Source organism: Malurus melanocephalus, unplaced genomic scaffold (assembly GCF_030028575.1).
Source record: "Malurus melanocephalus ecotype Western Australia unplaced genomic scaffold, MMel_1.1 scaffold_176, whole genome shotgun sequence".
Classification (NCBI taxonomy): domain Eukaryota; kingdom Metazoa; phylum Chordata; class Aves; order Passeriformes; family Maluridae; genus Malurus; species Malurus melanocephalus.
The window spans coordinates 547,459-558,841 of NW_026623408.1; the positions used below are offsets into that span (position 1 = coordinate 547,459).

General features: G+C 47.0%; 1 protein-coding gene across 1 annotated transcript in view; it reads right to left on the reverse strand.

The window, feature by feature from the left end:
* CDH11 (cadherin 11) overlaps positions 1 to 3,411 on the reverse strand; it is an 86,045-nt gene extending 82,634 nt beyond the window's left edge. The window contains exon 1 of the mRNA XM_057372658.1: positions 3,187 to 3,411. The gene's annotated coding sequence lies outside the window, so the exon portion shown is untranslated. The remainder of the gene's footprint in view (positions 1 to 3,186) is intronic.
* Between the last annotated feature and the right edge of the window lie 7,972 nt (positions 3,412 to 11,383).

Sequence of the window (11,383 nt, forward strand, 5' to 3'; positions counted from 1 at the left end):
GTGCCCTCTGGTGCCCGGCCGCCGCACTGCAGCCCGGCCGCCCAGCCCCGCTCCCCTCGGAGGAAGGAGCCAAAGGCGTCCCAGCCCTCGCTCCAAGCGGGAGCAGCGGCACGGGGGGAACACGCACTCAAACGGGTGGGTTAGCTCACAGCCTGAGAGTCCTCAGCGCCAAAACACAACACAGGACAGATATATTTCCTCTTAAATGAGTTTTCCTCTGTGTCCACAAACATCAAACCAGGTAACTACAGTGCTCTGTGACCGATAAGAGATAACACACCTAACATAAAAATATATAGATGACATAAAATGACCATAAAGTCCTCTGAATTCGCCAAGACAAAGCGCCCTGCCAAATCTCCATTCAAATCAATGGCAATCTCGTCACTTCTGTGCCCAAGCCTTGGGATGGCCCCAACAAAGAAACAATGAAARCTGAAGTGCCATCACAAACATAAAAAAAGGTATGGTATAGGAAATTATACACAGATTTTAGTTCAAATAGCTGGTAGAAGAAGTCAGACACACACACACTAAAAGTCCAGGAAGTATGTTGCTAAACTGTTTCAAATTAATTGATTCCAGATGAGGCATCTGCTTCTCACACACTGAAGATAYTTCGCTAAACATCCAGCTCACAAAATGGATTCAAAATTCATCCARGGGGTTCACCAAGAAGAGATGCTAGTTTTAAGTTTGAGGTGATTTGAAATTTCTATGATGTCTAGGTTAGAAATAGCTTCTATTGTGGAATTCTCAGCACTAAAAGGTTTGTTTGTYAAGTTATGCTGTTATGCTACAGCAGTTGGAGAAAATAAAAATGTTAGTCTCAGTCTACTGTAACTCTGAACTTCACATATGTTCCTTACACTAAATTAAAYATGTCAGATGTTGTCAGAATAGCATATTAATTGAAGCTGAAATCACATGATATACTTTAAAGCRTTTTATCAGATAAATTACAGAAATCACTCCAATCTTTGCAGTTTTCCCATATTGTTATGCAGAAGAAAAATTAATTTAGCTGTCCTATCTCTCAATCAACCATTTCTATCCATATTTTCCTCTGAAACTGCTGCTGATAAATCGCAATGACTTATCTCATCCCTTGGCATGTCCTATTGTAGTAGCATTTCTGCTAATGAACTAATCTAGTTCCTACTGATTTTTTTGGACAGGCGACACTTATAATTGTAGCAAAGTTAAAGCTGATGTAGAGAAGCCTATAAATAGCATTCTCTGTCCATGCTCGTTCTCTAATGTGCAAGGCTGAGGTGAAAAAAAAAAAAAAATCCTATTCCAGGGCCTAAGAACAAGAGCCTGCCAAAGAAAGATGTCCTTTAGGTAAAATTTTCCTAAAGGATTTCCAATTCTTTTACTGAAGATCTCGTTCTTAGTTCTGTAACTTTATTTTGTTCTTTTGCAAGAGGCAGGAGAGCTGCTTTTGAACTACAGCCAGGAACTTCTGTTTTCTAGAGCACAGACTTTTCTAGACTCAGAAATGTGCTAAAAGAATGCCTTGTGTGTTAAGGCATGAAGCTCAACCCAGACCTTCTGCTCCCAATTTCCTCCCTCTCCCAGCGACACGAACTGTGCAGCTCTGCCATGGATTTGCTGCTCCTGAGCAACATCTGCAGTTCCACTGCCATGGACCTGTGTATATATCTCTGCTTATAAAATCAGTCAAAGGACCGAGCGCAAGCATCGATTTGTGTCCCAAACCTCAGCGGACAGACCTGACTGAGGCAGATGTCAGATTAATTATTGCGGGACTTCKACTCTGAAAGGCAATTTATTCATTGGCATCCGTTAGAAAAAGAGAAGCAAGTATTTACCTGGAGAATCACACAGACTTTGGAAACATTGAGGCAGAGGGAAGAGCAAGGGAGGGGAAAAGAGATGGACATCCAGCAGCGCCTGAGTGCGTGCTTCCCTGCTCCTGAGCCTCTTAGTGCCTCTTTTATTCAACAGTTCCGTTATTAAATAATTAAAAAAACATTTAATTTCTTAATAGAGAGGCACGGAGTCTGTGAAAATCTTATCGTATCACCATCACAGATCAACAGGAAGAAAGTCTTTCCCAGGGAGTTGCTAGTAATTGGAACGTGAAAAAGAAATGAGCATTCTCCTCATAAAGGGCCAATTTCTGAATTAGTGACCTCATTTGCTAAAGAGGTTCCTTTGTCACAGATATCTGGGTAGGTAAATACTGTGTTACACAGCCACTCTGTCCTTTGTAGCAGCGCTACAAAGAAGCTCTCCCAGCATATACTGGTTCTCTCCTCACCAAATGAATATTTAAAAGAGTAGACAATAAAGGGGGACTTCTATAGGAGGTAAAGGCATTTGTATCATGATGTCAGACTGCTATATGTGCTCCCGAAGGGCTGCACAGGAAGCACTTTTATTCTAAACTTAATGGTATTTATGGGGACCCGCAGCCTGATCTATTTTACCTTTCTTGGGGATGTGCTTATGCATGCATCACCCAGGAGTCTAATGCTTTTTGGACTAGCCCGTGTTAGAGACAGATACCATTTTGGTACCTTGTGAATAGTAATGCGTTTGAAAGCCAGCAAAATAAATAAATAAATAAATAAAGGAGCGGGGGGGGAAAGGGTATAAATCCAAGTCTTTCCCTTTTACATTCTGGCTAGAGTATCCTTCATTTCATGCACTCCTAATTCCTGCATATCCATTTCGTGCCTGGGAGCTACGGCGCAAGTAAAAGATTTTCAGTCCGGGGCTTTCGGCATCTGCTTCTCCGAAGGAACATTTTGAAACGGCCAAACGCTCACCCTCCCCCTCCCCGCCCCCGAGCAAGAACTGAAGAGAAGAAAAAAAAAATCTAAAAAAAAAAAGCTCCGTCTGGCAGAGCGTTTTCCTTCTGCCTCCGGAGAGCCGAGCGCGCCCCGGGGGCCCCGCGGCCGCCGCAGCGCCCGCACCGCGCCCGGCCCCGCTCGGAGCCGCTCCCGCACACCTGCCCGGCCCCTCTGCCGCCAACTTCGGGGTGCCCCCCGAGCATCCCCTCTTTGCGAGCTGCCGAGACGCTCAGCCCCCGCCGCCCTCCGCCTCCCTTCCCTTCGCCCGTCCTTTCCCCTTGCGGGGCTCGCAGCGCTCCCGCACCGCGCTGCCCCCGCCGCTCCGGCCGCGGCTCCCCGGGCTCCCCGCGGCTCCCCCGCTCACCTGCGGGTCCGGCTGGGCTGGCGGCGTCCCTTGGCCGCCCGCGGAGGAGGCAGACGAGGCAAGTCCCATTCACAAGTGGCCGCGGAGCGGGCACGGCAGCATCTTCAGCCTATTACACTCCAGCGGCAGCGGCTGCTGAATGAGGCTCCGAGCTAGTGGCAGGAATTAGAAAGAGGGAGGGAGGGAGGGGAAAGGGGAGAGGGAGGGAGAGGGAGCAAGGGGAGTGAAGCAAGATTAGAGGAAGGGAAAAGCTGGAGGCTGTTGCTTCGTCTCGATTTCCCTCTCCCTTCCCCCCAGCCCAAGGGGAGCGCAGCCCCCCGGCCCTGCCCTCCCGCAGGGCCCCGTGCCTGGCGCTCCGCTGATGCCCGCGGGGAGAAGCCGGGCTTGGAGGGGCAAATCGAGAAGGGGAAGGAGCGCGGGGCGGCCTCTCCGTGTGCCCAGGCAGGGGCACGGTGTYCCCTCCCCACGGGCCGTTCCGCACCTCTCAGTCACGCAGGCACCCACGGGCACGGCTGCGGGGGCGCCGGGGACCCCCATCCTGCGGTGCCGGTGCCCTGTCTGTCCCTTCCTTCCCTGCCGSCCCCGTCCAGGCTGCCCAGGAGCAGCCCCGGGCGCCGCGGGTGGGCTGCAGCCGCCACAGAGCCCCGGGGTCCCTGCGTGGGGCTGGCTACCCCCTCCCCATGGCACAGGCACGGAGCCGGCGGGGCTGCGCACACAGCGCCAGCGTTTTATACTCAATCCAGTCATGTTTCCTGTCAGGAGCAGACATTTGTCCAGGAATAAAAAAAGACAAAAAAAAAAAAAAAAAAAAAAAAAAAAAAAAAAAAAAGAGAAAAGACAAAAAAAAAAAAAAAAATACCAAGTTCGTCAAGCATTTCTGGGTGTGGAAAAATCTTGGTCTCTGTCCCGAATGAGTGTTCTTGAGATCTCTGAAAAACTGACAAGGCATGAGTGAGAGTCAGATTTAATATTAAACTACAAAGCACAACGTATTCGCTGGGAGATTCACTCTACTTACAAAGGACAGCTAAGGCACAACAAGGGAAGGCAAGCAACATCACAATCAAGCAAAATCTAGGCAATCAAAACAGAAATGAATTGAAAACTACCTATGTGTGTGTGYATGTGTGTATGAGTGTATGTGTGTAAAGACAGCATAGACAAGGATGAAAAGGAATGCAGCCTAAAGCTTAATAACGCTTACTAGTACTTTAAATTAACTTATACCTTAATTTAACTTATACCTTAACCTGAACAATCTAACAGAGAAATAACACTTAACAGCATTAGCYTAAATTCTAACTAGAACTTAACCTAACTTGCAGATTTGCTATAGCATATGCCCCAAGGGCATGCACGCAGAAGGTACCGTGGAAAAATCTCCATCAGAGGTCAGTGAAATCTTCACTTGACATGCTTTTGCACCTCCCGATGGGCGAAGACTTGGTCCTTGAGCAGTGAAGTGTTGGCCCAGGATACGTGGTTGTTCAGTGATCTTCCAGGTGCAGCAAACCTGAGGATTTGCTGGCTGTGAGAGCCATCCCACTCAGAGGGAGATGCTGGTCACAGCCCACGGTGACCCAGGATCAAAGGGGCCCATTTTGGAATGTTGTTTATAGGGGTGCAAGGGAGTAGGCTTCAGTCAGAACAATGTTTCATCCTGGCCACACTCTGAGTTGGCACTTTCTTTGAAAGTGTGAGAGCAGGAATGCTACGCCATTGGGGCCAGAGGAATGCTTTCCAAGGCTGGTCATGAGAAAACCAGGAGCTTGTTAGGAGATTCTGATAAGCTCAGGACAGAGCTGAACCCAGGTGATGTGCCAAGGCCGAGGCCTAATGAGCATTCCTCAGAGCACACCGCGGCTGGAGAGGAACAGAGGGGAATGCACCACCACCATATCCCTCACAGCTCAGAGCATGGAGAGGAACAGAGGGGAATGCACCATCACATCCCTCACAGATCAGAGCCTGACCTGGGGATAGGCCTGGAGAGGAACAGAGGGGAATGCACCACCATATCCCTCACAGCTCAGAGCCAGAGCCTGGAGAGGAGGGGAATGCACTGTAATATCCGTCACAGCCAGAGCCTGGGGACAGGCCTGGAAAGAAGGGGAATGCACCACCGCTATCCCTGACACCTCACAGCCCAGAGCCTGGAGAGGAACAGAGGGGAATGCACCACCACCATCCCTCACAGCTCAGAGCCTGACCTGGGGACAGGCCTGGAGAGGAGTAGAAGGGAATGCACCACCATATCCCTCACAGCTCACAGCCAGAGCCTGGAGAGGAGTAGAAGGGAATGCACCGCCATATCCCTCACAACTCACAGCCAGAGCCTGGAGAGGAGTAGAAGGGAATGCACCACCATATCCCTCACAACTCACAGCCAGAGCCTGGAGAGGAACAGCAGGGAATGCACCACCGCCATATCCCTCACAGCTCAGAGCATGGGGACAGGCCCGGAGAGGAACAGAGGGGGAGTGCACCAGCACCGTCCCTCACAGCCAGAGCTAGAGCATGGAGACAGACCTGTCGAGCAGGGGAACGCACTGCCACATCCCTCACAGCCAGAGCCTGTGGACAGGCCTGGAGAGGAACAGAGGGGGAATGCACCACCATWTCCCTCACAGCTCAGAGCCTGAGCCTGGGCACAGGCCTGGAGATGAGTAGAAGGGAATGCACCACCGCCATATCCCTCACAGYTCAGAGCCAGAGCCTGGGGACAGGCCTGGAGTGGAGTGGGACACTTTCCTTCTCCATCCTTTAGTCCCAGGGGCTCCCCCCTCACCCACAGCGATTCCCCTGAGCCCATGCACCCAGCCGAACCCAGGGGCAGCACACAGCCCCTCACACCCACACAGGCACAGCTGAGCCTGCAAATCCCCTCTCCCCCATGGGCATCCATTGTGCCCCTACCCTGTGTGCCTGTGAGCACAGGCAGTGCCATCTGCATGGCTGTGGGGCAGGACAAGGAAGGATGCAACATGTGGCCCCTCTGCACTAAGGATTGCATTCACTGCTTGGATAAACCTGGCATCTCTGTGAAATCATCTGCCCATCCTCAGGCAACCCATTCYACTGCTCATTCCCAAGGCAGCCCCAGTGCTGCTCTGGGACCACAGCACCCGGCCCTGGAGAACAAGGCTTTTATATTCTGTGGTTCATTAGCTCTGCCAATAACTGCAGGCAAAGGAAAGAAAAAAAAAATTGGCACAAAAGCTGCCACTGTACAAACAAAGAATTTGGAAGGAGGAAAGCTGATAAACAATGCATCCTTAGGAGGCTGAGGGATGCTGAACGTAGCACAGTGGAGCCCTAAGACACAGAATTGTTTAGGTTGGAAAAGCCCTGTAAGATCATCAAGTCCAGCCRTTCTCCCAGCACTGMCAAATCCACCACTAAACCATGTTCCCAAGTGCCACCTCCACATATCTTTGAGTGCTTGAGTCACCACTTCCCTGGACAGGCCCTTGACAACTGTTTCAGTGAAGAAATTTTCTCTAATAGCCAATCTAAACCTCCCTTGGTGCAACCTGAGGCCATTTTCCCTTGTCCTGATTCTTGTTGCTTGGGAGCAGAGTCTGACCCTCACCTGGCTACGACCTCCTGTCAGGGAATTGTAGAGAGCTCCAAGGAGAGAGAGCCTCCTTTTCTCGAGGCTAAATAACCCCAGTCCTGCCCCATGCCAGCCCCAAGGGAACAGCAGGAGCCTTCTGGATGCAGGGCTGGGGCTTGGAGAATTAAGAACAAAAATTRCTTCAGAGAGAGGATGAGAGCTGACATTTGAGTTCAGACAGGGCCTGAGTATGCCATGGGGTGGGAGGATGTGGGRCAGTGCCTGGAGCACAGACACAGCCCCCAGAGCCACACCTGGGGACAAGGGCAGCAGCCGTGGTGGGGACWGCCAGGAACAAACCCAGAAAGAGCCTGGGGGCTGAGCTGAAAGYGTGAGGGAACAGCACAGCAGCCTCATTAGTCCTGAGGTGCCAAAGGGCTTTATTTTATGGCAATAGGGCTRTGGGACTAAGGCAGCATGTTTGAGGAGTGGGTTTTGAGAGATAATTCAAGGAGCAATAAAGRCCATTTAGAAATTAAACATACAAAGGATCACTTGAGAATGTTTTTGGGGAGCTGGGGATGAGGAAGGAGGGTGGTGAACATTAATCTGGAACAGTTTTGTCAAGAAATTGGTTTTGGACAGAAAATACAAAAGCAAGAATGTGTCAAAATTGATCATATAGTCCCAGTCCAAATCTGTTGCCTTTAATGGACACCTGTCAATCTCCTGGTGATGGTTTTACCATTTGGTTTTGTCATTGATACACTGCAGTACCAGTGAGCTTTGTCAAAATCGCCACCAAGCTGAGACCTGGCTGAGGATTTTCTCCCTTTTTCCCTCCYCTTGCTGACTCTAGCAACATGGTGGAGGGGATGACTTTTGTAATTCCCTTTTTTAAACTGCTGAGATCAGATTTTTTGGAATATAAAGGAAATGTGAAAGCAATTTCAATCTAATTAAGCATATACAATAGGCCCCCAYAATATTCTCTGGTCAAAGAGCATATTGATCTCTAATGAAAGGTTTCATTAATTCCATTCAAGGACGCACGTTAACAAATGAGTGCAGGAACATCTGATCTGGAGAGAGCCTTATATCTTCCCTTCTTCTACACTGAAATCTCAGCTTAAACTAATCAGATTCTGCTTTTATTTTTCTCATTTGTTCATCTTCCCATRGGATCTATAGATAGATGGTCCTTATCTGCAAATAAAATTGAAGCAAAACTCCTGCTGGAATCTGTGTGTTTGCACCTCTGGCTAAGTCCCCAGGCTGATTACCTGAATAACCACTGTGGAATTAATTTCACCTACCTCAAGCCATTTTAAAATTGAGTGCCTAACAGGCTGTCTGTAGTAAATGTTCAGTTGATGCCACTAAAACGTCCCTTTAGCTGGGACAGGCCATTCACTGGGGAGGACTCTCTGTATCCCAAAGACAACTTTCTCACAGTAAAAACCTTCCTACAGCCAGAGGAGATGGGACAGGACCCACTTCTCCTGTTTGACACAGAAAACAAGGAGTGATCAAACCAAACTCAGCCCATGATGCTGGTAAGTGACAACATTTGGACATTCCCTTCAGCCATTGCAGCTCTCATTGCAGCAGTCCAAACTGCCCTGCCATCATTCCAGGAGAGCTGGAGCACAGCAGGGCACAGAGAGGAGAGGTGGGCAGGGAGGAAGGGCAGCCTGGATGGCCACAGAGCTCTCCCACTGATTTCAGCCACTGCTCACCAGTTCACAGCCTGCCCAAGCCAGACCTTGGCATTCCCAGCACGCACAGAGATGAGGAAAAGAGGATTTGCCACTCCCAGTTTCTGCTGCTTGGTGATTTCTCACCTGCAAAGCCCTGTGCTGGTGGTAACCGTGAATGGCACATTGAACCAAGCTCAACCCAGTGAGGGCCMTGCTACATTCATGGTGGGAAATCTTTCTGAATACAATTGTCAGCCCTCCTCACAAAATGCACCCCCAAAAACCAGTCTGAGCTCTCTTGCTGCCAAGGAAGGCACGGGGAGCAGCAGGGGAGCACACTGAGCCCTGCAGTTAGCATTTCCAGCTGCTGGAAACCTGGAGTCAGAATGAAATCAGTGTCAGACATAAATAAAGGAAGTTTATACATATTTTAAACAGTATTTGTTTTTGCATATCCATATATTTAGGTTAAGAACATCTGTGATAACAAATCCACAAAACCTAAAAAAAATGTTTCTCTTCTACTGTGGGCTTACAGAATATGAAGTTTTTTAAAATTATGCTTATTGCTGGGTAAGTTAACCCATTTTCAGTTTGAAAATAAGCTAGCTGCTTTGTTTTCTAAGCAGCTGAAGGGATGGGGTACCTCTGCTAATGGAATTATTGTTCTAGGAAATTCTGAGTTCATGAATTAAAGGTTAGAAAGTTGTTGTAGGTTTAATTTGGACATTTGTATTGGGGTACACAAAAAAAGTTTGAACTGTGAACTTCAGGGACCAAACACCAAAAAGCCTTTAGCAATTCAAAATATTTATCAATGGCCCATTTACTCACCAGCTTGGGCACATTCACATTAAGCAAAAAAAAAAAAAAAAAACAAAAAAAAAAAAAAAAAAAAAAAAAAAAANAAAAAAAAAAAAAAAAAAAAAAAAAAAAAAAAAAAAAAAAAAAAAAAAAAAAAAAAAAAAAAAAAAAAAAAAAAAAAAAAAAGCCAAAAAAACCCCTCCTTTCCTTCTTTTGACCCTGCTTTTTGCAGGCCTCACCAACCCTGTTTGCACTTGGCTTTTCCAACACATCCTCTTTCCTCTCAGTTCCCTTTAACAGACCTGCAATTTCCTTCACTTTTCTTCTCACCTGGAAAATATTAGCAATTTAAGAGGCACATGAGTAGCATATTGCTATCTGCAGGAGCTCAAGGAGAAGCAAGAGAGAGAGAAAGAGAAGCTGARGTTTATAGTAAAGGATATTCCACAYGGTCAGAATAAGGTTTCTTGTTCTAAAGGCCCTTGAATTCCAGTGTCATTTTGCTAATGAATCAAAGAAAAGTTGATTCCTCTGTGGAAACATGAAAGGTGGCCAGGATTGAAGCAGAGAAAAAACCTTGTTCTTAATAATGCCAAAAAAAGAGGAAACTAATTAAAGCCACAATGCCAGCCCAGTGAGAAGACAAGTGTGGAAAAAGTATAACTAACAAAAGTGTTTTTCTTGCGGCGAGGAAGCAAGGCTTTTACACAATAAATAATGAACAGCTCAAAGCAGCTGCTACCTCAAGCCATTTTTTCCAATAACAAATGTCTTCCTTGTAGAAATATAAGAATACAACAACATGTGTTTACTTGAAAAAGGTTAAAACAAAGGCAGAACCACGGAGGTTAAAACAAATATACACAAAATCACTGAAACAGAATCTCCACAAAGTTAGCAATGCAAACATTTTCCTGGGGTTAGACTTGAAGCATTGAAACCTGGAGGGAAAAGGAAATTTTGAAATAGGAAGAGGATTCAAATAAAAACAAAGTGCACTATGGAAATAGTACAATCATAAACAGGGGATTTGGGGATGGTTTTAGAACACCAGTTGTATTTCTTGTAAGGGCACTGGATACACTGATAAAGCATAGGATTGAAACAGCCATCCCAAGTGGGACAGATTTTCCAGTGAGATGAAAATCCCCCCGTTCAGCCAAACCAGGCATCCAGACCCAGGCCACAGAACCAACACCTTCCTACAAGAAAACAACAGAATGGAGTCCAATTTCATTYAGGCTGCAGTAGAAAAAAGGCTGTTTTTCTCCAGTGTTCAGAGACTTTTTAAAGCYGGGTGTGTTTGAATTAAGGCTTTGGTGGGAGAGCTTCCCTCCTCACTTTGTTTTAGAAAATCTGACATTTGGCAATGTATGGACACTTTAACATATCTGTCACTCAACTTTGAGATCATCTTACCCTGGTACAATTTTCTGGCTCTTTTGGGCCTGTTTTMTTCAGTTTTATGATGAGGTTAGTAACTGATGTGATCGCAGCAGCATTCTGGCCATCATCCCATTTCCTCACCTCTACTGTGATGCAGTGAACACCAGGCAAGGCTGGCCTGGTCAGCTTTTCTGTCCTGAAGGGCTCTCTCGAGCCTGGGAAGTCTCCAGGAGGACGGGGACATTTTTGGTTGCTTTGAGTTACACATTTGGCCCACTCAGGGATCAAGCCCCAGCTGGGTGATTTTTACCACTCTGAAGTGGATTATCACAGAGAATGTTATTTATAAAGACATGAATTCAAAAATGCTGTATACAAAGGGTCTGCTGACCAATGTAGATTCACAACTATAGACTATTTATAGCTTCAACCCAGTATCCAAAAAATACAGCACAAAAATCCAGGGGGAAAAAAGGCCTAAATGGGTGAGTCAGACCGACCTCATAAACTTTTTAATGCAGCAATGTCTTCTGCTAATAAGTTCTTTAGAAATGCAGATACTAAAATTAAATTTCTCATTTAGACAGGGTATTATTTAGTTAGGAACTTGAGGCTCATTTATTTCTGACGCTGCACATTAAAAGAAAGAAATGCATTTCTGTGTATGTGTATGGAGACACAATAAGGGACAGAGTGTGAATGAGAGGCTGGGGGGAAGCCTTGGGAAGGGACTTGGGGGTCCTGGTCAGTG